This window comes from Peromyscus californicus, unplaced genomic scaffold (genome assembly GCF_007827085.1).
Source record: "Peromyscus californicus insignis strain IS unplaced genomic scaffold, ASM782708v3 Scaffold_7__1_contigs__length_154581171, whole genome shotgun sequence".
NCBI classification, from domain to species: domain Eukaryota; kingdom Metazoa; phylum Chordata; class Mammalia; order Rodentia; family Cricetidae; genus Peromyscus; species Peromyscus californicus.
In genome coordinates, this window is record NW_026294595.1 from 56,805,460 (window position 1) to 56,832,896 (window position 27,437).

Genomic DNA, 27,437 nt, shown 5'->3' on the forward strand with positions numbered 1-27,437 from the left:
GATCTCTTACTTGTCTTACAGTCACATGGGTAATCAGTGAAAAAGTTACAAAATACTCAGAAGAAAACAAAGAGAAATGCACTGGCAGACAAGATGCAGCCTTCGACAGGTTGATCTCAGTGACCATCCACTTTTGCAGCTTTAATTACGCTTCAAATTTTGTCTCCAGAAACAAACCTTCATTGTCAGCTTCTTTCTAGATAATTTCTTCTGAATTCTAGCAAGCACCCCATAATCTAAGCATCTGAAGATGAACTATTTATTCCTCAAATCCCCAACCTTAGCCAAGTCTATATCTTTTTATTCACTATCTCAATGAATGTCACCACTGTGTATCACCATTACTCAACCAAAAACCTGGGAAATAGCTTAAAGCTGGACTCTTCCTAGCTAAGATTAAATTCTAATAAATTCCTACTAATTATATACTGGTATCCTTGAAACCAACCTATTTTCCTCTGACCATTTTTATATTACTTAATTTCAGCTTTTATATTTGTCTTTGGCCTTCATCACAAGAATATCCTTTAGTTTCATGCATAGATATTGGTTTTTGTTTTTAAAAATTTTGTTAAATTACAATATTTGTTAGTGGTTTTTTCATTGCAATGACATAAACAACCCGAGAAAGGAAAGTTATTTTGGCTCTTTTTTCCCCCCCAGAGGTTTAGCCCATAGTGAGATGGGTCCATTGATAGTCGCCTGGCAAAGGAGAATTATAATGTCAGAAGGGCGTAGTTATGGAAGGGCTGCTCACCTGGAGACAGCCAGGAATACAAGAGACAGAAAAAGGGCCTGGGACAAATTATAACCTTCAAGGCATTAGCCCAAGGTGTTTTTCTACTAGGCCCAACCTCCTAGTTCCTAGCATCTTCCAATAATGCCATCAAATTATGGTATGACAATGACTTCATTCATTCATGAAGTCAACACCCTCATGATCCAGTCTGCTCTTAGTAGTACCATCGACTTAGACACCAGACACATAAGCCTGGACATTTCCAATTAAAGCCATAATATAGACAAAACAAAATAATAATCTACCATTTTAAAATTTAGTGATATTAAATATATTCAGACTATTGTTCAACTGTTCCCATACCTGCCTCTGGGATTCTTTTTTATCCTGCAGAATCAAAATTCTGTGTTTCTTCAACTGTAATTTCACTTTCTACTTTCTCTATGTAATTTTTCTTATTTAAAAAAAGTGCACATGTGTATGTATGTGTGTGTGTGTGTGTGTGTGTGTTAGAGAGAGAGAGAGCGAGAGACAGACAGAGACAGAGAGAGGTGTACCTATTTGAGTGTATGAGTATAGGCACAAATAGAGGTGAGAGGAAACCCTTGGGAATTTCCTCATCCTCCACATAGATTCAGGACATTTGTTGGCTGTCGTATAGGCCTAGTTGCCCGATCTCAGATTCTGGAGATTCTTCTGTTTCTGTCTCTCATCTTGTAGTAGGAGTTCTGGTCCTACAGCTGCCCACTACTGCAGTGGCTTTGCAAGAGCTCTGGGGATCCAAACTCAGGACCTCATGTTCGCACAGCAAGTGCTCAACCCACTGAGCCAAACTCCTATCTCAGTTTCTCCATGAGTTTGCCTGCTCTAGGTCCCTTGTATAAGGAGAATCAAACCCTATTTGCTTTTTTTTTGTAACTGTCTTATTTCACTTTGGATAATGTGCATAAGATATATTCATGTTGGAACATCAGTCAGATTTCCTTATGTTTTGTGGGAGAACAATAGTCTACTGCAGGTATACATTACATTTTGTTTATGTGTTCATCTCATCTGTCATGGGTACTCTCCTAATTACATCTACCATTTATAATACTGCGATGAACATGACTGCTATACAAATATCTCTTCAATGTCCCGCATTCAAGTGTGTGTGTGTGTGTGTGTGTGTGTGTGTGTGTGTGTGTGTGTGTGTGTAATGCTTTGAGAAGTCTGCAATGACTGTGTCCTTTTTCCTTTCTACCAGCAGAATAATAAATGAGTTCTAATTTTTCTACATTCTCACAACACTTGCTAATTCCTGGTTTTTGTTTTATTTCATTTTGTAATGTTCACTCTAATGGTTGAGTTATGCTAGGCTTTCATTTTATCTTGTGCATTAGCTATTTTTCTATTGTCGTGATAAAACTCCATTACCACAGCAACTTACAGAAGGAATGGTTTGATTTAGGCTTACAGTTCCAGAGGGCTAAGAGTCCATCACAGGGAAGTGGCAGGCATGATGATAGATAGGTATGGTAGCTGGAGCAACAATCTGAGAGCTCACATCTTGAACCACAAGCATGAGTCAGAGAAAGCACACTAATTGTAGGCAAGGCTTTTTCTCTCAGAACTAGTTCCAGTAACATAATTCCTCCAGAAAGGCCATACTTCCAAAGTTTACCCAAAAAGTGCTAACAACTATGCCTCAAATATTCAAATAACTGAGACTATTGAAGACATTTATTATTCAAACCACCACATCTTCCTGTGTGTGTGTGTGTGTGTGTGTGTGTGTGTGTGTGTGTGTGTGTGTGTGTGTGTTCACGTCTGTGCAGGTGCACTTGTGTGAATGGGTATACATTCATGTGTGTGCACATGTAAGTGGAAGCTTGAGCCATCCACCTTATTTGTTGAGACAATGCCTCTCTCTCACTTCAAACTGGGGAAAACGTTGTCTATCTTGAGAGATTAAAGATATGCTGTAACTATTCAGTTGATAAGGAAGAAAGAACGTTCATTTGAGGAAATAGGGGTAGAGTATTTTTGTAGCCCTAAATAGTTGTCAGAGTGACTAATATACAGAGTGTATTTATATGTGTGGTTGGTGGAGCAAGTGTTACAAGAACAGAGGAGACCATGGAATAGTTTAAAATAAGGCTAGAGATATAAGCCAGGGAGAAAAATCACGAAATTCTCTTCATAAATTTCCTCTGCCAAGTCACATGACTAACCCCAACATGCCCACAGAGCACTACGTCTTTATCTTTAACCACATTACCTAGTTATGGGCACTGTTATCACACACCTCCTCTTGTCCAATCCACCGTGTTGCTCTTGAATACTAAAATATAACAGTGTGACTGAGGCACTGAGTTTTAAATCTTACCTAGTAGTAGAAAAATAAAAATTCAAACTGGTCTCTGAATCACTGTTGTAAAGATTTTAAGCATGCTTGAGACCTCTTGGGTATAAGTCTGATTTTTTAATTGTAAGTTAATAAATTCATTGGAAATGTAAATTCAGCACACAACTGAAAGACTGCTATAAATGGAGTCTATGGTCTGGATAATATTTTGGTATGATTATGGGTTTATGTGATAATATTTTCACAAATGTGCTTAAATAAATTATTGAAATTAATTTTACTCATAAATTGCCTTGTAGTATAGATGTTAAAAAACACCAATAACATACATACACGACTCACCTTGTATTCTGTTGAATATCACTGGCCCAGATTATATATTCTGTAGGTGTAGAAATAAGGACTACTTTACTAATTTTTTGGAAAAAAATCAAAACATTTAGTAGGTATCATCCATTGAACTAACCATTAATTTAGGATTATATTAGCTCTTTTCTTCATCCATTCATTCATTCTTTCTTTTTTCTTTATTGGAGACTTTGTAGACCAAGCTGGTCCAGAATTCCTTAGATAGCTCAGGATGGCCTCAAATTCCTGAAAATAGTCCTGTATCAGCCTCTGAAATTCTGAATTACACACATGAGGTTCCAAACCTTGGACAAGCACTTACTCTTTCAATCCTTGAATCAATATTTTTGGATTAAGTATTATCATTATTTGCTGTGTGTATGTGTGTATGGCTATTTCCACAAAGCAATTAATTTAATTGCTCATAATCACAGAGCTGACTTTGGGGAGTTTTGTAGGAGGGAATATTGAGCTCTTTTTTTTTAAGTAAACTAAAGGAATATTAGTTCCTCTAAGGGGCCACTGTGCCCTTCTTTGAGTCCCTTTGAGTCATTGACTCTTATTAAATAATCCAACAATAGCTACCCCATTTCCATCCCCTTAGTCTCTCCTGTAGCTGATATGGTTATCTGACTTGTCTGACAAGTAGGCTTCAGAGAGCAGTCTGATGGGAGGTTCTTCAGGGAAAGGCATGGATTCTGATGCAAGACTCACGCGACTACTGCACTGTCTTTCTGCTTCTGTGTCCCTTGACCACGAAACTTGTGTAGTCCTGCTTCAGTCCCCTCAGAGAATTAGAGGTGAATTAGAGACTATGGCTAGAAATATTTAGGTTATTGAATGAACATCTTAACTACTTATTCTGAACCTACTCATTATGTGGGGAAAGAAGGCAACATCATTTGAGCAAATTGAATTTTCTATTACTTGTTGCTAAATATATGCCTATCTAACAGTGGTTAAAATGAAAATAATCAATAATGTTCCTTGATTTCTTATTTAGGCAATAAGACAAATGATACAGATGATCTTGAAGATAGAGCAGTTTGAGAAGAAAATTTGTTAAGCTAAAAAGTGTTTATGTCAAGTTTAACAGGTGTCAGTATATCCAGAAAATGAGACTAATCAATATTTTTATTTCAAAATTTGAGAGAAAGCTCTGGCTTGGAGATACATATTTGAGATCATTAACAAATTAATATATTTTTGTAAGGTAAAGGTGTAGTAAGATGAGAATATATTGCATACAAAACCATGTCTTTCATGTTACAAACAAGGCAATGAAGTTCTTGGCTTCACTGTAAGATACCTAAGAGTTGATAAATTATCTGAATGGTTGGCTTGAATATTTGATATGATATCATTCAAACGTAGGCCAAAAGCCAATATAATAAGGAAATCCAATTTTCCAATGTAATAAGGAAAGCAATGTCTGTATTTTTGGTTTGGTTTCCCTAAAAGTGGGTCATAAAACAAAAATTCTAGTAGTAAATTGGGAATTCAGAAGTTATCTGAGAAAACATGCATAAAGGTAGAGAAATTTTCTAAGAAAATAAAGTTAATCAAGGATTTGATATTAGAGAATACTACACAACACCCAACAGTATTTCCAAAATTCAGTTAGTGTTCTCTGAGAAAATAGAAATAAAACTGTCACAACTTCACTCTCAAAGGAAGCAGAAGTAAGGGGAAGCAGTCTCCTGAAGACCACTCTCTGTAGATAATTTCTCAGCAGCATAGAGCTTTATACTGCTGGAGAGACTGTGGAGGCATTACAGGACAGTTCTGAGGTAGTATATCTAATTGGAAGAGAGATAGGATATGGGTACTCCAACTTCTTTCAGTTACTTAGATGACTGCTCTTCACATGGGCAGAACAAGTGAGGTGCACATGCAGGCAGTGGAAAGTCTGCCCAAAATGTATTGAAATGGCAAAGTCCAGGGAGCTAGCCATGGGTAATGAACACATCCACAGTGTGCATAGTGTAGCATCAGCAAGACCGGAAAGGTCAGAGGATGAAATGAAAATTGGGACCTTCGGAAAAGAATAAACAGAGTTGGAGGGCACAGAATCTGAGGGAAGGCATTTTAAACAAGACATTGGTGGTGGCTTTGAGCATTCCTGCAGCCTTGAGCACTAGTAGGACAGAATTGTTAAATGTGTTGAGCCACCCTCAACATAAGACACACTAAGCTGATAAACTTTTGTGACTTTCCTGCCATTTGAAGAGCAACTCCTAAATCTCCGCTAACTTTGGATTCTGAGCAAACTAAAACTGCATTTTCCCCTCTTGAGAAACAGTAGTCCTTAAGACTGTAAATAAAAAGGAGACAAAGAGACTGCATCTCTGTCCACCGACGACATGCCTTGATCCATCTGTTTCAATGGAAGAAAGACCTTCAGTGAAAATGCTCTTGAGATCTTGGAGGTTTGTAAAATGAAAGTCCTAATTTTTTGTAAAACTTTCACAGTGGATGACTTGCCTTAGGTCCAATCCCAGTTTTACCTGGCACTCCTATGTCAGAAAATACTGTTGCATCACCAGAAGGACTAACGTTGTGGTATGAATTACAGGAAGATAAAGGAGAGTGGCATCTGCACTGAGAGGTGAAAATAAGTTTGTTCTCTTTGTTCTCAGTTTGCTCATGAAGTTTGCTTCTGATCATCATTCATCTATATTCACTCCTCATTGTGTTGAACTTTCCCCATGTAGGAATTAGAGACTGAGTAATGTTAATGGACAGAAGATGCATCCTTATACTCTAGGATTCATCAGAGTCCTAAGAGCCAGCATCTGTTATTCTACAAATATCAAGTATTTTTGTTGACTTTTCAGAGGCGTCCTATGATTGAAAATGACCCTAAACATGACAGAAATGCCAGATGAGCTACAAATGCTTCATTCATGGGAGAACACATTATGCTAGTTCTGACTATGAAACACGAAGAACTTCAATTGGATGCCATGAGACAGTTTCTCTGTCTATTCCTGTTATAACTCATCTGGTGGGGAGCGGGGCATGTCCATGGTGCCTCTGTTGAATTAGGTGATGGTGCTCCTTGCTCTGTACAAATCTTGGTGTATATAGAATAGCTAAGAACCTATTTCCTGAGGAAAAACCCAGGCCCTTAGAGAACAATGCCCTGTGTTGTACACACAACCTTAGTTTTTAAGAGTAAATACAACAGAATCTTAATGCATTCTCTCTGAATAACTTCTCCCAAATGGTGATGAGAACATAGCAAAATCATGTACAAGTTAAGTAACTGTGATAAACAGCTTCTACAAAGTTGTGAGTCAGATAAAAACACTAGAATATGCATTGTTTTCAGCAGAAATAGTTATAATTGAAAGCAGTATTGGGTGATATGTACCATAAATCTCCAAGTGTCTGACTTAAATCAAAGAACCAATAAAATGAGACAATTGTAAATGTAAGAGACCCCCAGTGGGTCCACAGTGAGATGGATCAACAGGTGAATGAAACTGCTGCAAAGCTTGGTGAATGGAATGAGGTCTCAGAACCCACATAAAGGTGGAAGGAGAGAACCGACTCCACAACATTGTCCTCCGACCTCCACAAGTACACATGACAGAAGCAGCACCCTCTTTCCACATTAGAAGCATATTTAACCAAGATAATAATTTAAGAACACCACCAGTGAGACAAGGAAATGCAGTGCTGAAGTTATCAGTCTTGTTGCTCTGTGATAGCTCTTCCAAAGGTGCCCTCGAGGAACAAAGGGTTTGTTTTGAAGGTATTTGCAATATAGTCCATCAGTTTATCTTCTATTTCCAGGATCATGAAACCAGAGACTCCATTAAAACCAATCCATATAGGGGCTAGGCCTGTAGCTCGGTTGGCTGAGTGTTTGCCTAGAATGCATGAGTCCCAGCACTACATAAAGCTAGGCATGGGGTGCACTCTATAATCTGTGCACTTAGGAGTTGGAGCTGAAGGATCCAATGTTCAAAGTCATCCTCAGCTACATAGTGAAATCAAAGCCAACCTGATTTCTGAAAACCTGTCTCGAAAGCAAGCAAAACAATCAATTAAGGGCAAAAACAAAAATCCCCAAATATTCAAATCTTTAGTTACTCAACTGGTGAGAATAAAAACATTACAATCAATTTAAACAGGCAAGGAACATTAGTTAATATGGATGAAGACAGGCATTTTATAATTCATTTAAAACACAATTCCTGTCCCCAATTACTGCATTTGAAAGGTGATAGGAAGAAGAGGGCTCATCTCCATGGTGTTTTTACTCTACCTCTTCTACCCAGACATTGTTTAGTTTTGGGACATTTCCTAACCTACAGCCTACCTGCTACACTCCATCAGAGCTCAGCTCTGACTACATCTCCTCTTCTGTAGTCTATGTTAAGAGGTTAATATATTCCTGTACTTCCTCGCTAGGCAACATGTCTGCATTTCAATAGGAGACTTCTAGAAATGACACATTTTACCAAAGGATTCATTCAGAAGGTGTGCATTGAGGGGAGCATACCAGTCTACAGCAAGTATCTTGAAGAAGGCTGGCCTTTCTGAATCCAGCACACATCCCACCCAGACCTGTATTAGTGTTCTTAGACTAGGGTTTCCCAAGGCATTTGTGGCAAACTTTTAGTTCTTTTAATTGTTACATAGGAAGATGAATTTGCTGGATCAAACAAATGTGGAAAATAGTTTGCACAGTGTTATTCCTTGGAGCAGAGACCCTAGGGGATTATGTAGAAATGGTCAGGGCTAGGGATTTTTTCCATTTCTAAATTACCAGGCTAGCCTTCTGACATTTCACAAATGTTGGCAGAAGACATGAGAAAGAACTTTATTACAGCATGACAACTAGACAACATGTACATCATGTCTCCCTTGGCTCCCCGCACCTCCAAAGGTCCACAAGGATATGCAGAGGACAATGAAGGGATGCTGTACCAGAAGCTAAGAAATTCACCCTTTATTTTGAGGGATGAACCTGTTTTCTAGCAATTTGCTCTTGTTTCAGAAGGGCACTTTATGTCATGAGGCAAGGTAACTCAGTGCAAGACTGCTTATTGAAAATAAACCATAAGGGGAAATGGAAAAGAATCACAGAATGTTGTGATGTTCGCACACTATGATGTTGGCAGAAACACGTGACAATGCTCAGATCATAGATGTCTTCTAGTAGAAAAAAAACTACATTAATTTCCTTTAATCCATTAATTCCTAGTACAGTTGAACAGATGGTAACATTCAGTGGAGTTTATTTTGGGAACACCTGATTGCTATTCATTGACACTGTTGGAGTCCATGTTATATAGATGGGTCAGTCTTTCACTACAGGTTCTATTATGGGATTAATAATACAAAAGGGAATATTTCCACATGAGGCCAGGCAGACAGATCTTCCCCCAGGATTTACCGCTTTCCTCCAGTCAGTTTGTCTTTGGACCAAGTCTGGACCTCATTTATAGTCTACCACCATGAAAACAGGCAAACCACTTGTAAGACCAAATAAATGGCTGTGGACATCCCAGGCATGAGTTGTAACTCTAGTCCTATGATTTAGACTACTTCTGAGTGGAATTTCCACTAGACTTTTAAGGAACACTTCTTTTCCAGAAGCTCCATTCCATTCTATTTGTCCTCTTTTCTTTCTCTAAATATGAAGAATCTTTGAAAATACAATTCACTTGATATGTTCCAGAGGCCAGTTCTGTGAAATGAAGAAGGTAATAACTTTGTATAATAATTTTGTGCATTTTCTTGGCCATTTTTCATTTTACTTCTGAACTTTCACCCTTTTATTCTGATCATTACCAATCATGGGGATCTTTTTCATGTGCATGGGTGCATGTGTATGATTATAAGACCAGAAGACAACTTTGTGTGTCATTCCTTGGTTTATGTGTCTTGTGTTTATTTTTTGAAACAGGATCTCTCACTGATCCAAAACCTTCCAAGAACACTAAACTAGTTGGCCATTGTCTCTGCTTCCCTAGTCTGGGATTGCAAGTGGGCAACACCACTTATATCTTTTCTTATGTGAGTCCAGACTCATACTCTGGTCATTGTGCTTGCAAAGCAAGCACTTTACCTAATGAGATATTGTTCCAACCCTGTGGGGAATTCTTTTGCGGAAAAAAAAAGGGTTTTATTTTTCTGTTTCCCACATTGGTTTCTTACCTCCATTCCTGTGGGTTTGGTGCCATTTCAATGTAATCAACAGGTATATTTCCTTTTCTTTTCTGTTGAACTCTGACAATTCCTATTGTCTTGCTTATTTCTTCAATCTTTCCCTGACTCTTTGCCTCCCAGATGTCTCCCAATATCCAACCTTTGCTAGAGTAGCTTCATTAACGACTGCTTTAGCCTCTTTTTTTTTTTTTTTACTTTACTCACATTGCTTCTTTTTTCATTGATAAATTGTGCCATTGTGCAGTGATGAAATACCATAAGCTGGCCTTTGCAATCTTCTGCTTACACTTCCAACCAAATATGACATCACATTTTCTTCCTTCCTTGCAGGATTTTATAAACTAGGACACTTACCTTTTAGCAATGAAAGCATTTTGAATGTTTCCACCACAAATAATTCCTAAGTATAAAGAGATGTTTGCCCTGGTATAAATATTATACAACAGATACACATACTAAAACATCACATGACATTCCATAGAGCCTATAAAATTTTTCTTGTGTAATAGTTAAAAGAATAAAAATTCAATATAGACATTTCACTTTTACTTCACATGATATGTGGTAAATCCTGGATTTTCCCTATAAAGTATTTTACACACCCATATCAATATTGTGTTTAATTATAGTTGCAGCATGATACTCCCTTGAAATTACAGATTCTGACATCTGTTTGCTCCTCTTACATTCCTGTAACTTCTGTGATAAATCATTAGTCATGAGTGAGCATTATATAGTGTGAGGCTGAATATTGTTTTCCAGGATGTTGTTCAATGTAGGCTTTCAGCTTTGTAGACTTATACCGCAGTCTACAGTCCTTTAACCTGACTCTTCTTGGTCAGTTCTTCACTTGGATATTGGGCTCTGTGTAACTGCACAGCTGGCCTGGCTTGAGCGGCCTCGCATTTCCACCCAAATGATCGAGCTGGCTATACTGAGAGGCAACCGCACTAACTTTATCATAAAAGCTGGCCTAATGACTAGGGAATCCAAATTTTTCTGAGTGTCTCATCAAACAATAAGAGACCACAGCCCCTGGATCTGTCCAAGGGATGATGTTTTATTAGGACTCACTGCTCTGGCCTCAAATCAAACAATCTTAGTTTTCAGAAAATTTTACTTTTGGAAACAAGAGAGATTTAAAGAGCCTCAGGAATTTATGCTTTGATATTTTCATGGGAAGAATTATTTTCAGTTCTGGTTCCTCCAAGCTTTCCTGCTCTCCCACTCCCCAAAGACAAGATGAGTTCTAGAAATAGGAAATTAGTCAAGAGGAGAAAAAACTTTCCAGGATTATGTGAATTCTCTGCAGCTATTAATTAGAAAGGTTTAGTGCTACTCCCTGCAATAAAATAAAATAAGTAACCAATGGCATCAGTAGTCGGGAATAGTAGAAAGATTCCACAGAACTACCCTGTGCTACTCAAGAGATGTCAGTGCAGCAACAAAGAGGGACATCGCCCTGTTTTCACTGGGCTTGCATTGTAGTAGAGGGACGAATAACAATCCACAAAACAATACTACACAATCCTAAGAACTAAGGAGGAAATGTAGGCAAGAAGAGTGATAGATAGGAATGGACAAGGAGATACAAATGACAAGGTCAGAAAAGAGTCTACTGAGAAAATGATGTTAGGATAGAGAATGTAAAGCAGGTGAGGGAGAGATCACTCAGAAGGCTGGGGGGTGCTTTTTAAGAAGTAATAGGACAGCCGGGCGGTGGTGGCGCACGCCTTTAATCCCAGCACTCGGGAGGCAGAGCCAGGCGGATCTCTGTGAGTTCGAGGCCAGCCTGGACTACCAAGTGAGTTCCAGGAAAGGCGCAAAGCTACACAGAGAAACCCTGTCTCGAAAAACAAAAACAAAAACAAAAACAAAGCAAAAAAAAAAAAAAAAGAAGAAGAAGTAATAGGACAAAGGCCTTTGGGCAGGATTGTGCCTGGCAAATTCAAGGAGAAGAGGCAAAGCTGGAGGAAGCACTGAGAGGAAATGAGCAAGGAGGCTGCAGTGGAGAGATGTGGGAGACATTCAGGAAGACTGGCAGAAACCTGACAGTAATACAAGGTCACTGTGAAGATACTGGATTCATGCATGTTGGTACACACCTGTAGTCTCAGCTCTGTTGAGTCAAAGGCAGTTTGGGCCAGGCTATCCTGAGCTACACAGTGAGTCTCTGTCTTGAAAAGCAAAAATGAACAAAAATCAACAAAAAGAATGTCATGAGCTAGTGATAACCTCATTGGGTAAAAGCACTTGCTCACAAACCTGATAGAACCTAAGTTTGATCTCTAGGACCTACAGGATAGAAGGAGAAAACAGATTCCTAACCTGCCTACAGGTTTGTCTTGTTTGAGTTCCTGTCTTGACTTCTTTCAGTGATGGACTACAGAATGGAAGTGTAAGTCCAATAAACCCTTTCCTCTCCAACTTGACGTTTGGTGATGGTGTTTCATCACAGCAATAGAAACCCTAAGACAAGCCGGGCGGTGGTGGCGCATGCCTTTAATCTCAGCACTTGGGAGGCAGAGCCAGGCGGATCTCTGTGAGTTCGAGGCCAGCCTGGGCTACCAAGTGAGTCCAGGAAAGGCGCAAAGCTACACAGAGAAACCCTGTCTCAAAAAACCAAAAAAAAAAAAAAAAAAAAGAAACCCTAAGACAGTAAATAAATACAATTTGTAAAAAGAATGGTATACAAGGACATTTCCTATACCTCTAGAGTTTATAATATATCAGCGGGAAAAACAACAAGTAATCATGTTGGGACAAATTATTAAAGAAGGAAAGTGCAGGGCCCTTTGAAATCATAATTTGAGATTCTAAGGTACTCTGGGGGTCTTCTAGGGAGGAATAATGTTCATGTTGAAAGGTAATCATCACATCATGAGCCAGGTGAATGGAGATTAGGAACTGTCTGTGTAGGACAGCAGTGAGTTGTAACTATAGCTGAAGCATAGGCAGGTGCACTAAGAATATACAGCCTTGCTATGGATGCACCAGTGGTTGAAAAGCAGGCTCACAATTAAATTAAAGAACAAGAGGACTAGTGTGGCAATGTGACGCTGGGGAAATGGAGGGCAGCTATATTGCAAAAGGTATTGTAGGTCACATAGAGTTTGCATTTACCTGAGAGCATTTAAAGGAGCCAGGGATTACCAACAGGGAGATTAATGATCAGGAGTATATAATGATCAAGAGTAGGAAGTTCATGGAGAGGAGCAAGGTGTGATCAATTGGAGCAGTTCCCATCATCCTGTACCAGGGAACAGGCAACATTGCTGGTAGCTTTGAGAATGGAGAGGTGTGAACACACCTGAGCCATTTAGGACCTGGAATAGAAGGGATTCTGTGGTTGACTGGATGTGGCATCACTGATGAGAGAGGTTAAAATAAGTAAATATCGAGGATGTCATTCATATTTCTGGCTCAGTCCACTTGACCCACGATCATACCTTTGACATTGAACACAGCAGAAATAACAAAGTCAGAGGTGGCTTGGTACACTCAGAGCCTGCTATTGAATTAACTCAAAGAAATATTTCCTGAATTTTCTTTTTTCTCACACCACTAAATGAAAAATTTAGAGATAATTCAATCATGTGTCATTTCTTGGGTGAATTAGTTTAATCTTCAGGCTTTAACAGTGGAATGTTAGTTATTTCCAGGCAACAGTTTCTGGTGATTTCACACACCAGCCTAAAGGACGCAGGCTTTTCTAAAGCTGAGCACGTGGCGCCATCTTCGGGACAGTTTGGCAAACCCTCCTAAACCAAACCAACTGCAAGGCAAGCCTGTCACATTTGAACACTTTCCACCCAGAGACTCTGCCTCCATCTTGTTCGGTGATTAAGCTGGGAACAATGTTTCTCTCAAGTCCACTTGAGCAGGCAAAGCCTTTGTCTTCACAAGAACTGAGTTTTAACCCAGGACACAGGGAACAATGGAAGCAGATTCTCCTTCCAAATCATTCTATTTAGTGACTGCAATTTGAAAACCAAGCTTTGGTGTGGAAAAACTGCACGAGGAAATTAAGGCAGCATGGCTGCAGGTTTTCTGCCTCCTTGCTCAGCCTGGCTGGCTTCTTACTCAGGAGTTTTTTTTTTTCCTGCTTTAAATAGTAGCCAGGTAGAATCTAACTCACACAATAGAATGATTTACAAATGCTGGAATATAAGCATTAGAAAAAAAAAGTCATTTGGTTTAGAAAATGTAATCTCATAAATGTGTACAAACATCCCTTTAAAAATGACAGGCTACAATAAGACATCACTATCATACCCAGAGCTAACCACACAAGGAAACTGACAGATTGAGAACTTAATCATTTGGCTATGGTCTCACATGCTGCCAATGAACCCACATAGGTAAGTTCTAGCCCCCCAATTCTCTCTTTAGAATTCACTGTCTTGATGAAATCCTATCCCTGCTTCTTCAGTGGAAGGCATCCATTGAGGCACAGTCCTGAAATTAAGCCTCAATCAAAAGCCAACCAATAATCTCAGCAGAAGGTTTGAAGCTGGGGTTTGTAGACAGAACCTAGAACTCTCCGCGGCATAGAATTCCTTTTCTTGACTCTCAATAGTTCTGCTCTAGTCATGGCCTGGGCTGGGAAGTCCTGACAGGATATCAGAATGTATGTCTAGAGGTTTGAGAGAGGAAGTCTTCGAGACATTGGGTGTCACAGAGACCACCGTCTGCATAGCTAGAGGATGACCTCTTTCCTAGTCACAGTCTATTCTGGATCAAGCCCAGAAGTGATGATCCATGGTCCCTGCAAATGAAGCAAACAAACACACGTTTAGAGTTGTTCTGTAACATATTTCACATTGTTAAAGCAGCCATTTTATTTTACACTTCTAGTTTATCCTGCTATAAATATGATCTTCTTGATGAAAGTCAGTTCACGTTCGATGGGGATCAGAGAATGTTGTCATCTGCAGGTCACACTGGCCCGTGTGGGATCTTCTCCAGCATAATGGTGTGCTGTACCAGAGTACTCCAGCACACTGGGCATCTCAGCATGACTGCACTTGTTCATCCTGCCTTTCTGGCAGCATGCTTTCTCCTGTAGGTTCACAGGACACTGATCCTTGTGTCCAAAACTAAGCAACTCCTGATCTTTTGACCTATTTTATAGTTAGTATTAGGATTTTGCTACTGTTATTTGCAAAGTCCTTTTAATAAACTTTTTCTTTGATGGAATTTTTTAATGGCTCATATTTTATGAGGATCATTACACTAGTTTTAACATTTTACATGCTTGGAGTGAAAATTGTATATTTTAAGCAATTAGATCCCAACATTGTTTTGCTCATAAACCCATTTTGTAGTTTGGTAAAATCCAGTTGGGTGTTCCCTTTCCAAGGAGAATTTTTGTCCCTTGAAGCAAAGCAACTATACATCAATTTCTCAAGTGAATTACCAAATAGTAACGATAACCACAAGGGATATAGAAATATCCTCTGCATATGAAAGTGAATATTCAGATATGAGCAGTACCCAGGCAGGAATATTGGATCTTCTTTATAATCCTGATTTAGTCAGCTAAGCAGATGACAGCTTCTTAACAATTACTGCCATAAGCAAGTCCTGAAATTCAAGATATAATGATGAAGTTGTTTGTTTGGTCTTCCAAACACCCAGGTGAAAGACATCATGTATATTTAGGCTGAATATCTAGACCAAAGGCAAAGTTTCATGGCTCCATCAGAAAGAAAAAAAAAGTTTGTAAATCATTTAACACTTCTCTAAGATTTACAGCCAAGTATTCTTTATGCCCTAAATGGTGAGAAGAATATGGAGGTCCCATCAAAGGATCCTCTTTTTTGAATGAGTAAAATTTCCATTCTTAGTATGCACATAGGAAACACATTCATGAAAGATGCAGACTTAGATGTTAGAGTGCTGCCATTTCAAGCAGAGACTGCCCAAGAGGTAGTTATGGGAAAGTTTAAACATCAATTTATAATGCTTCTGTGGTAATTTGAATAAGAATGGCCCCAGAGGCTCTAATAGGTATGGCCTTGTTGAGTAGGTGTGCCCTTGTTGGAAGAAGTGTGTCACTGGGGGTGGGCTTTGATGTTTCAAAGGCCCAAGACTAGTCTCCCCTACTCCCCTTTTCAACTCCCCTCCCTCTCTCCCCCCGCTTGTTCTCTTCTTATGGATTACTCCTGTGTGCTGTCATGCTCTCTGTCATGATGATAATGGACTAAGCCTCTGAAACTGTAAGCAGACCCCGATTAAATGCTTTCTTTTATAAGAATTGCCTTTGTCATGATGTCTCTTCCCAGCAAAAGAACAGTGACTAAGACAACTCTCTAGAGATTTTTGTCCTGAAATAATCTGTTTTTTAAAGAAAGTCACAATAAATTAACATGCCTTAAAGTATATGGAAATTGATGAAATAATATATTTTAGCCACCTGGAATTAAATTTGGCATTTCTCCCTGGCAATGTAACTCAGAGGTGTTCCCAGGGACAAACAGGAGAGGCCCGGACACACTCAGAGCTTAATGTAAAATGTTTCCAGTCAGGCATTCACCGTCCTGGTACCCCTGACCCAGAGGCCAACTGCAGATCAGGAGTGAGATGTCCACACTTTCTGCATTTGTGTTGGTTAGGAAGCAGACTCTGGACCAGGAATCCCAGTTCAAAGCTAAGCTGTTGTGCATCTCTGTTGTATGAGCTTCACAGATTACTTACTGATTGTACTTGAATTCCCTCATTTTTTAAAAGTAGGAATAAAATGATTCCAGTTACCTGGTTACTGGGCATGACCAAAGAAATAATATAAAATGATCAGTTCAGTGCCTGGAATTAATAAGTACTCGATGCCTTCTCGTTTCATGAGGATGTTTTCTGAAATGATTTTTCCAATTATACATGAAATTATTGTTACAAAATAGGTAACTTTGCAACGGAGCTCCCAATTAACAAAGAATAGAATATTGTTACTGTTGGATCAAAATCGAGGTGACTAGTAACACTGGAAATGGCAAACTGATCACCAGGGTTATATGGCTACTTCCCTGGAAGCAGAGTGTCTGAATCTATAAACTAGGGCATTTCATTGCTGACTGAGCAAGAATTCCTTCAGCAAGAACACAAAACAAAGTGCACCTAATAGCTCTAGGCTAATGCTTTGCATGCAGTTGGATACTCTCCATCAGTTCAGGTCTATCTTGTGATATATATATATATATATATATATATATATATATATATATATATATATTCTATTTTTATATAACTAGAGGTTATAGAAAAATAAATTTGAAAATTTAAAATGCTGAGACTCAGGTAGCAAAGTGCCTGCCTTGCATGTATGAGTCCTTAGATTAGACCTCCAACACCACTTTTTACAAAGGTGAAAAGATTTCTTTCCTATGGTCAGTGGCTTCTAAAGGGAATGTATCAAAATGCTTTCTGTATACGTTTCATACATTTGTATGTATGCCATAAAAAGACAGATGCTTTTAGCTCCAGGTTGAGCAGCTGTGGAGGGTATAACTAAAATTGCAAGGTCTAGATTTAGATTTTATGGTTCTTGTGTGACTTTAGCAAAGTTGCCAGATGTTCTAAGTCTTGGTTTCTCATCTACACAGTACAGATACTAACATTGTCCATGGCCTAGGTTTGTGATAAGAGTCACAGATTTTGTCCGTGTAAAATACATAGCTCTTTGTGTATAATTAAATAAGTGGTGCTAATAATGCTGCAAAGAATTAACTTTGAATCATTCATAAACTATCTATCACTTTAAAGAGGCTTAGATACTACCCACATCCAGAGACCCTGCTGTGAGGGTTAGGCCTTACACTTGAAAACGGCAGTAAGGAATGAATGGAGGAGCAAGTGTCTGTGTCTGTGTAGCTGAAGATGCTCACTGCATGGAAATCTCTGTGGCATTTAAGGAAGGAAGGCCACAGTTTGGTGGGCTCAATAGAGACCAAGTTGAAAGGAAAAAGAACTCACAAATGTAAGGGAGGGGACAATGAATAAAATAAAAGGTACCCTTTCCTTTTTTGGAAAAGAACCATGAATGGTGGATGGGAAAAATAAGGAAATAAATGGTTATGGATACTACAAGACTTTCGTTGAAATTGTGTCAGTTTGAATGATACCAGAGGCTGTCATATGCAAATGCTGAGACACATGTGATGTCACACAATGAAAGTATTTCCTGTTCATGTTGCAGGACAATGCAGTGGTTTCTGGTCAAGCTTCTCTCTCTCTCTCTCTCTCTCTCTCTCTCTCTCTCTCTCTCTCTCTGTACTTATAGATCTTCCATGCAGAGCCTATAGGCCACCTTGAAGGATGTCTACTCCAATGAACCTGGAATATTGTGGCTGACAGGTTCCTACAGGACCCAGACCGATGAGCGCTTACCATTTGTCAGATTGTTTGCACCTAATCTTACAGCTTCATCCACAGTTATCTGTGTGCAGAAGAGAAAAGATATGGGTTTTGAAGCACAACATAGCTTCTGCCTCAGGCACTGCTATACAAAGCGACTATACTTGTTTTTCTTAATGCAAACTAATACAAATTCATAATCCACCTAGGAACAAGAGAAAATGTAATTGTATCTGGAAATCTGGGGATAATCGGACTAGCTCATAACTACAGATTATGACATGTGGATTAACTTTAAAGCAAATAAAAATCCATCTTCTTCAGCAAGCCCCTTCATGATAGATTTGCAGTAGTAATAACCAGTGCTGAGTTCTTAATTTTTATGAGGAGCCATGCTGAAAGACTGCTGCACACTGCCCAGTTTATCTAGGCCATTAAACTGAATGCAGAATTGAGGTAGTCCCAAAACTGAGAGGCTGAGGAAGCAGGGCCATCATGAGTTCAAGACAGCATGGGCTGTAGAGTGAGACATTGTCTCAAAGAGTCAAACTCCTAAACTTCAAGAAAGGCCTCAGCTGCCTAATGTCATAGAGACAGGAAGAGAAAGAGCAAAGACTCAGACATGGGTTTGACTCCCAAAGCCATCAGAATCTATGGCTTCCAGTGGCTTCTTTTCAACTCAGAGCTTCTTCATATACTCATTTGAAATGGTGTTGTGTGTATTGCTAAAAATTTTGATATGTATATTAATTCATAAGATATAATCTTTTGTGTAACAAACCTTCTCAAAGTCAGAGCTTAAGACAAAAATAACTTTTCATTTCTTAAGTCTATAGGTTGACTGGGTGGCATTCTATTCTGGTCACTATTAGCTCATATCTCTCATGGAGTGTTTAGCAGGATAAAGAAGGCCTCTCTTAGACCCTAAAGGCTTGGTTCCATCAGCCAAACCTCCTCTCTGATTTTTTTCCCTTCAAAGACATCTTCTTGTAGCCCTTTTAAAAAGAACAACATGGCCTTCCTTATTGCATAGAGTCATCTTGCAGTATGGTGAAATGAATGTGGGCCTAGGTTGGTTCAGCATCACTGCTGATACATTCTATTGGCCAAAGAAGTTAAAAGGCCATCCCACAGTAAGAGATTAAGAATGGAGACTTCACTTTTTAGTGAAAGGAATGGCAGAGAATGTGTTGTCATTCATTTACCTACCACATAACAGTCTTTCTGTGTGAATGGCACCATCATGACATATAAATTCCTAGAGATGAGCTCTGGTCTCATAGTCTTGATAGCGCAACTGTTTCTTAGAAACATGGTTCTTAGGACTTGGCAGTGGAAAAGCTATAGTCTATTAAATTTTAGTGGGAGAAAAAGTAACCTGACATCTTCTTAGGGTTCCCATCGTGAAATTCAGTAAACAACTCTTTATGACCATTTCTTTGCAGGATAAATAAAGGAATGCCTCTGTATGTCTCCATAGCATCTCTGGATCTGGGCTTACTAGTTTCAGAGGCTCACCAACTTGTTTGGGCTAAACAAGGAGCTTTATTGTGTATTTTTGCCTAAAAACCATGATATATGATGCATTTGGAATTTAGAGAAAATGACAGCTAAACATTTAAAAATGAATTAATAACCCCAATGGAAAGACTCTATGATAATAAGATCTCTGTCCTTTTCTTGTTGTTGTTGACCATTTCTAGTTAAAACCTGAAATTATCCCAGCATTGACATTAAAATGTGTGTTATCCCTCTTTGTTTTTGAAGCATAGGTAGTTATATATCTTACCTTAGGCATAAGTTGTGGACTATGCAGTCTGACAGCAGCCCTAAATTAGTCACTACTTTAGAAAAGACTTTTAGGTATGCACACACAGGCATGTACATACATATAAGCCAATATTAGGACAGACAGTAAAAGAATGCAACTGTATAGAGGAAACAATAAAATTGAATAGAAATAAGCAGATGAGTGATCTTATCAGTCCAAGATGGGATGGCTTTCAGGGAAGGGAAACAGATCTGCTAAGTTTACTGCCTTCTTTCTACTTCGTATCTCAAACCATGCACTCACCTATACTCTGTTATACTACAAGTAAGATCTTTCTCTTCAGTTAAGGCCTCTTTCTTTGCCAAAATCCCTATAAGGAGATAATGACAAAAATTTATGAGGGTTAGATACAGAAGCAAAGGCCTGGGGCATATTGCTGGTAAGATAAAGACTGTTCATTTGGGAGCTATCTGCTCCTTTATTACCTGAGAAAAGATGGAGTGGTAATTGACATGTGGTTCTTGACAGATGTTGACAAGGGAAAAACATGTAAGTAAAGCCCTTGGAGTTTTTTGCAAAGAATGATTATGATGCCTGTCTCCATGTTCCAAAACCTCCAGGGTACAATCAAAGAGCCCCCCTTACCCTAAGTGCCAAGCAGGCATCCATGCAGATGCCATTGGGCTATATCAGCACCTGGCTGAAGAACAGAATTCTCTCATCTCACATAAAAGGCATACACAATAGAGACCACCGAGCGTGGAGCTGTTTCATGTATTCTATTGCTAATCTCTCCTGAAATAGATAGAGTGTTATGGAGAAAGAATTAGCAAGCAAATTCTTTTTAAGTTTCAGAGCTTGTATCTGGGCGTGCATTTTATAATTATGCAATTTATTGTTTTGTTCCAAAATAGTATCCATATTTTACATGATTAAACAGCATGGTACTGAAAATATTAACAAACATGTTATTAGGATAGCACTACACAATAATAAAAATTAGATTTAGAAAGGGAAATTTTCTCCATTTTTTGCCAAACATTCAGATGAAAAATTGAAACACTGTCAGTTGCACAGATGTTCTAGATATCCAGTTGCTATCGAGAAAAGAAGAAACTACTTATCTCCCTGTTTAATTCTATATTAATTTTGTCAACAAAAATAATGTAAATTGTAAGTATATATTTAAAAATAAAATCCAAGAAAAACATAGCAATACTATTTTTACATTTTTCTTCAGTATGTCTCCTGTAGAAGACTAACAATCTTTAGAGTCTTAATGAAAGAAAAATTATCCATGATAAATTATAACATTGATTTGATTTCTCTTCACATTCACCTTTTCTGGCTTATCAGACTCTGTACTTCACTGGTATTCCTGAATGATACTATGATGTTTTCATTTGTTTTATCCATAATATTTTCAAGAGTCCTTCTTCTCCCAACATTTGCTCTAGTAGCAGCTTTGTGGGTCATTTACCTGAGAGCAGGTGCACATCAGAGTGAAAAGCACAAAAATTTTAATTTGGTTTCTAGAGAGAAGACTCTGATAGCTATATGCAAAATAAAAGCAGGTACTTTCCCCTACCCCCTATATTGTGAACTAAACCCATACTGCCACTGAACAGTGCAGGGAGAGATTATGCAGTCATGATTGTATCCCTTAGCTTAGATAGGCTCAACTATGTTTAAGGAATTAGGCAGCTCCACATCTCTTCCCTCTTAGGCGTCTGTCATGGGCCCTCCTCATTAGATAGCCAAGCTGATGGAGCAGCCCTTATTTAAAGCACTGGCTTTCTTATGACAAAATAATTACACAATAGCTCTTACAATTTCTGCTCAGAGCCACCCAGTCATTTGCACTCAAAAGTAACCAAACAAAGCAATTTACACAGCCAAGCCTGATATCTTTGTGTCAAGCACAAACCTGCAAAGGAAGGAGCCTCAAAGGGAGAGGCCTGAGAGGGAGGGGCAGCGAATACTTTCGCCTTAATAATTGCTTATCACAACTATCATTGTAAGCATGTTTATCTGCTTAATTGTTCAGGTTACTGGTTTGCGTGTGTCAAAAATAATTACTCACTTTTGATATTTTTCCCTTTGCGAGACTTCTAAAATGAGAGAAATACCAATTCAGACCTTGGGAACATGAATAGAATTGTGGTGCCTTGGGTGTTCCCCGATAGCTGTACAGGGTTGTAGCTCTAATCATATATAGGATGAGAGTGGGATCATCTATAGAGATCAGATCAAGGAACAAAAAAATAGAAGGAAACTGATCTTTCAAGTGAAATTGGGAGAAAACTGTGAAGTAAAAATGTGTGTGAATTGTTTGAATGGGAAAGGAAAATAATAAACAATAATAAGTAATTTTCAGTGCCCCCTTAACAATTTATACTTGGTATTTTATTTAATACTTAGCATATCCACCTGTGGGAGTTATTGCTTCCATTTGGAGGTAATGGCACTGATGCTTGGCTTAAATGACTTGCCCACGCTTTCTGGAAACTGTTGAACCAGGATTTGAGCAATCTATTTTATTTCTATATATTGTTGTTTTAGCTGCTGAAAGAAAGACAAGCAGGAAAGGCATATGGACAGTAGACCCTATGGGAGGAGAGGCTGCTAGACTCTTCATGGAATTCTTCTGCATGAGAAAAAATGAATGAAAAGAAGCTGTCTGGGAGGTACTCTGTAATACTTTTATAACTGTATGCTTTGAAAAGTGTAAGACATGTATAATATATTCTGGGGGAGGCCAGTACTTCCAACCTTACAGAGCTTATAGTTGTGGGAAGCACAAGCACTCTTAGTGTATCATTGAGTGGGATGGCATGTGGAACCAACATTGGATTCACTCTTGGTGTACAGTTCTGTAATTCTTTTTTTTTCTTATAAACAGATCCACCAAGAAACACAGAACCATGTATAAATCTCTGATTTAATGCATAACTACATCCTGAAAGGTGGTACCTTATACTTGTAAAGGATGCTATCTGAAGTTTCAGTCATGTGTTTAAAAGGCTATTGTAGCAGGAATCTTAACAGGTCTTATTAATAAGATCAAACCTGGGGCCAGTTATTGGGGTGAATGCTAGAAGATCAGAGAAGCAGAACAAGCCACAGTTACCTCACCTGGCCAGTTCCTCAGCTGATCCTGTTTCCTCAGACTGGAAGCCTCTGAGTCCTCATCCAGAATGAATCTCAGCTGAACTGCTGCTCAAAAGCCTGAAAGCTTAACCAGCCAAATGCTGCTAGTTTCTGGTTCTCACGCCTTATATATCTTTCTGCTTTCTGCCATCACTCCCTGGGATTAAAGGCTTACTTTCTGGGATTAAAGGCGTGAGTCACCATGCTTGGCTGTATCCATGAACAGATGAATTTCTGCCCTGGAATGCTAGGATTAAAGGTGTGAGTGCCACCATTTTCTAGCCTCTGTATCTAGTGGCTGTCCTGTTCTCTGACCCCAGATAAGTTTATTAGGGTGCACAATATTTTGGGGACAACAATACCACCACAGGCTATTCTGGCACTCTTGGAGGCTGGTGCTTCTGCATTGCACGTATGTAAATTCAACGGACCCTATGGTCATGAGTCTAGTCTGGATATTGTGGTATATGATAAGATCCATGGATGCCATTGCCATGGATCCAGTCCTATAAATCTTTTGCTAGAAAGTTCTGGTTAGATGTTGTGTTTTCTAGGATACCCGGTAGCCATTAGTTTCTAAATAGCAGAACTAAGACTGCAGGAGAAAAAAGAGGACCTATATATTGATATGTTGTATCCCTGTGATGGTGAACCATTGACTTTTCTGTAATAGAAGGGGCCCATGATATCCAGTCCGCCATGGCAGCTTGATCTCATTAAGAAACAGAGCCATGCCGGGATATCAGAATTAAAATTTGTAGGCAAAAGTAAATATATTTGCCTTATAAATGGGTCTCCATGCTGATGGGGACCATAAACAGCCTCATTTATTGTCACTATATGCATTTACTATAAAGCACGTTCTTTGGTGGTTAACGACAAAAAAATAGCTAACATCCACCAGACAAGTTATTTTGTAGACTTGATTGCTTAATATCACTAAAAAGATAAACATTTTCTACTAGTCATTCACATGTGGTGCAAAAAAAAATCCATAGTTTTTCACTACTATAAGCCTCACTTGCCATTTCTTAAACCTCTTTTCTTCTATTATTCTAGCACTTTTGTTTCCCACCCCTTAACAATTGGTCATTCTACTGGGATCCCTGTATATTCTCATCTTGAGCTTCTTCTTCTATACCCAAAAGATAATCGATTCATCACTCTTAGCTCTGCCTGTACTCTCTCTTTATTACCTCTCAAAGTCACACTTCAATGTGTCTCTAAAGTGATTACTTTCTGTGTTAGTTTTGTAATTGGAGGAAGGGTTTGCTTTAGCTCACAGTTTTTGAAGGTGTGGGTCACTTGGTTCAGTGTTTCTGGGATCCTGGTGAGGTGGAACATCATGGCAACAGGAGTGTGTAGAGGAGGGGTGTGTTTACCTCATGCAGAAAGCAGCAAAGCTCATACCATGAAGGAAATAGGACATCAGTCATGAGAAGGGCCAGGCCAAGATATAGCTCTAAAGGACATGCCTCCCCAGTGACTTGGGTTCTATATCTAAGCTCCATTTTGCACATTCCATCACCTCCTCCAGTCCACTTAAAATTTTAATATACCAGTGGATTAATCCATTCACTATGTCCGAATCCTCCTCATCTAATTGTCCCTGGAAATAAACTAAAAAACATACCCAGGGGTATGTTTTGGTAATATCCCTGGCATATCTCAATCAAGCTAACTTGAAAACTAAAATTAACTACAACACTGTCCATTTTCATTAAATAATGTTTTGTTCTTGACCCGAGCTACAAGGGTCCATCAGTCCAGGGTCTAAGTATATTTTAATTCCTAAATATGAGAATCTTTGAAAACCTTTACAAAATGATATTCCTTATACTATAGCTTACAAATTACACATTTTCTGGTTTTATCTCTTTTCTTTTATATTTATTGTATGCCCCAACTACTAGAATTCCATGTTCCAATCAAAGAGCAGGAAAAATAAGCATCCTTTTCCAAGATAGAAAGCTTGACAACATTCAGGAATATATTAGTTCAATGCACATTGGTTTTTTTTCTGATTTTTAAAATGTTTTCAAGCTCAATTCTTGATCTATGTCTTTTTCACTGGTTATTCCTCCATTGTACTGTCACTCACATTGTACATGAAGGAACATCCTGCCCATGCTTTTTATTATACAAAACAACACAACTAGATGGTCAAGAAATCCTGTGATACAGGAATACTAAGAATTAAAGACGCCAAAGACAGGCAAAATACAGTGATCTTCATTTTTTGAAAATCTAATATCTGTATGGACCATTAGTCACAAAACTCGAAGTAGAAATTATAAGCAATCAAGTTCAAATTCAATTGAAATACGTTTATCACAAAGCTACACAAATGCAAAGCTGATTAGAGGGTAAAATCCCAGTGTGCAGCAAGATGCCACTTGATGAAGTATGAAGATATTTTTGTAGTCACACACTAGGGAAGGAGAAGAACCTGCCCCAAAACCTTTTTAAGAAAACACAGTATGGTGAAAAGGGCACAAGTTTAAAACAGAACTAAAAAGTCATGACTATTTCATGAAATTACGTAATTTCTCTCCTGGATAAAGGGGAATAATAACAATGCCATTTTGCGAGACTGTATAAAGACCCAATATATGGATTAAAATATGTGTCTAATAGAATGGCCACTACATAGCCGTGGTTAATGAAATTTCTTATTATATCTGATTTTACATAGTTAAGCTTTATGAAGCTGCCAACCTTTAACCTTTTAAAGCAATAAAATGGCAATTTCACATGACTTAATCTGGCATTATTAATGAAACTAGGTGTAATTGAGTCTCAGTATCTAACATGCCTAATATTCCAATTTGGGACTAGCCATTTACGAATCCTTGGCTTTCTAGGCACTCTCAGTTGTTTAATTTTTTTTTAAAGCTTAGTGTGATAAAGCAAAAGTAAGAATTCTCAGTTTGGGCTGTATGAACTTCCAAGTGATTAAGATTGACTTCTGAGCTATAGTCTATATATTGGGTGGTGTTTGTTGGCTTAGGTAGAATTCTAAAACTCATATGGCAAGGAGGCCCCTCTGACAAGCTGGAAAGAGCAAGGGACAGGCATGTGTGGATACAGAAGTGATTACACTGCCACCTCCATTCCCCAGTCATTTGCTCTGGCAATTAAAGCAGTTTACCCCCAAAACTAGAGCCAATCATTTAGATGGATATTTTATTTATACACTTGCTTTTCAGAGAAGCTGAGAGTAGAATAAGTATCATAGATATTTTTATATGACAGAAAAATCTTCATAAATTGCAACATAGAATTAGCATCAGAGCCTTGGGATTTATAATGTACCATGGACTAGAATCACAATTTTCTATATCTTCAGCTACTACTGAAGTAACATGGGTCCATTTGAGGCATATGCATAGGTGTATTTTAAGGCAATCTATTGCCTAACATGAGTAAGTGTTTGGGACTTTAATTATAACTTGTTGGGAAAGACCATCTATTTACCTGTCTGTTGATTGAATTTTCTAAATTATGGCAGAGGAAAAACATGGATGCTAACTGTACTTAAAAAGAAATAACAATAATTTACTTATGCAAGAAAATTATAGAGTATACATAGTAAGTTATAGTGAATAGTACTTTGGTAACCATGGGTGTAACAGTTATATGATTATTCTAGAACATAGATATCTAACCATTCATAGGAAAACAAACAAAACAAAGCAATCCTAGTACTTCTTTGAAAGAAAAATAAATCAACATTAGCAAAAAATCATTTTCCTATGAAAAATGATTTATAATTACCAGTAATTAATGTCTTAAAGGACAATTTAAACTGTAATCTGTTATCTGTTACACAAGCAGAACTGTCACTGTTGATTTGATGACTCATTTATACCTGAAATTAATAAAGAATAGTAGAAAATATATTTTCATATGACAAATTCTTAAAAGCCTAAAGACTAGGAAGTGTTTCTGTGTCATCTGAGCAAATCAGGCCAGAAACTTTGGTCTTTTTGTCTTTAGCTTCCCCACAGATGAATGCAATTGGCAGTACAAACTCTATGTATCAACATGAAGGTCACAGCAGAGATCTAGAAGGAAGGAAAAGAAAGAAAGAAATAGAGTACAGCTGTTGGTGTAGGGACAGGCAGAGGATTGAAGTCGGAAGTCGCCTATCAACTGCAAGAGTCAAGGTCCAAGCCACAGGCAGAAATGGTGAGAGTGAAACACATGGACTCTACTTTCCAAGTTGGGGACTGAAGCCAAGTAGAGGTGTATAGTCATAATACCCACAGGGCAGCTTTAAGAACAAGAGAAACTTTTGTTTCCTACCCTTTAACATAAAGGCAGCAGAAGAGTGTAAGAGACCAGGCCTCTCTAGTGTGAGCAGACTGGGAGCCAGTGCAAACTGGCTGAGATAATACACTTTATTTCTCCAGAAGGCATGCATGGGAGATGAAGCACAGAGAGTCAGTGGACCTAATCCAGGTGATAGTTTCTGTGTGTTCTTCTTATTTCAGTACAAGAGAGAACCAATAATCTGAATTGCTATATATGGTAAACGTCAA

General features: G+C 38.4%; 1 long non-coding RNA gene across 14 annotated transcripts in view; it reads right to left on the reverse strand.

Moving 5' to 3' along the window:
- Positions 1-13,219: 13,219 nt before the first annotated feature.
- Positions 13,220-27,437, reverse strand: part of LOC128102443 (uncharacterized) — a 140,128-nt gene continuing 125,910 nt past the window's right edge. For 12 of the 14 annotated variants that reach the window (XR_008215407.1, XR_008215406.1, XR_008215411.1 and 9 more), the window contains 2 exons: positions 18,006-18,054; positions 13,220-14,388 (listed from right to left, as the gene is read on the reverse strand). This is a non-coding gene — a long non-coding RNA (uncharacterized LOC128102443). The remainder of the gene's footprint in view (positions 14,389-18,005; positions 18,055-27,437) is intronic. The other 2 variants (XR_008215410.1, XR_008215408.1) reach the window with 1 other exon arrangement.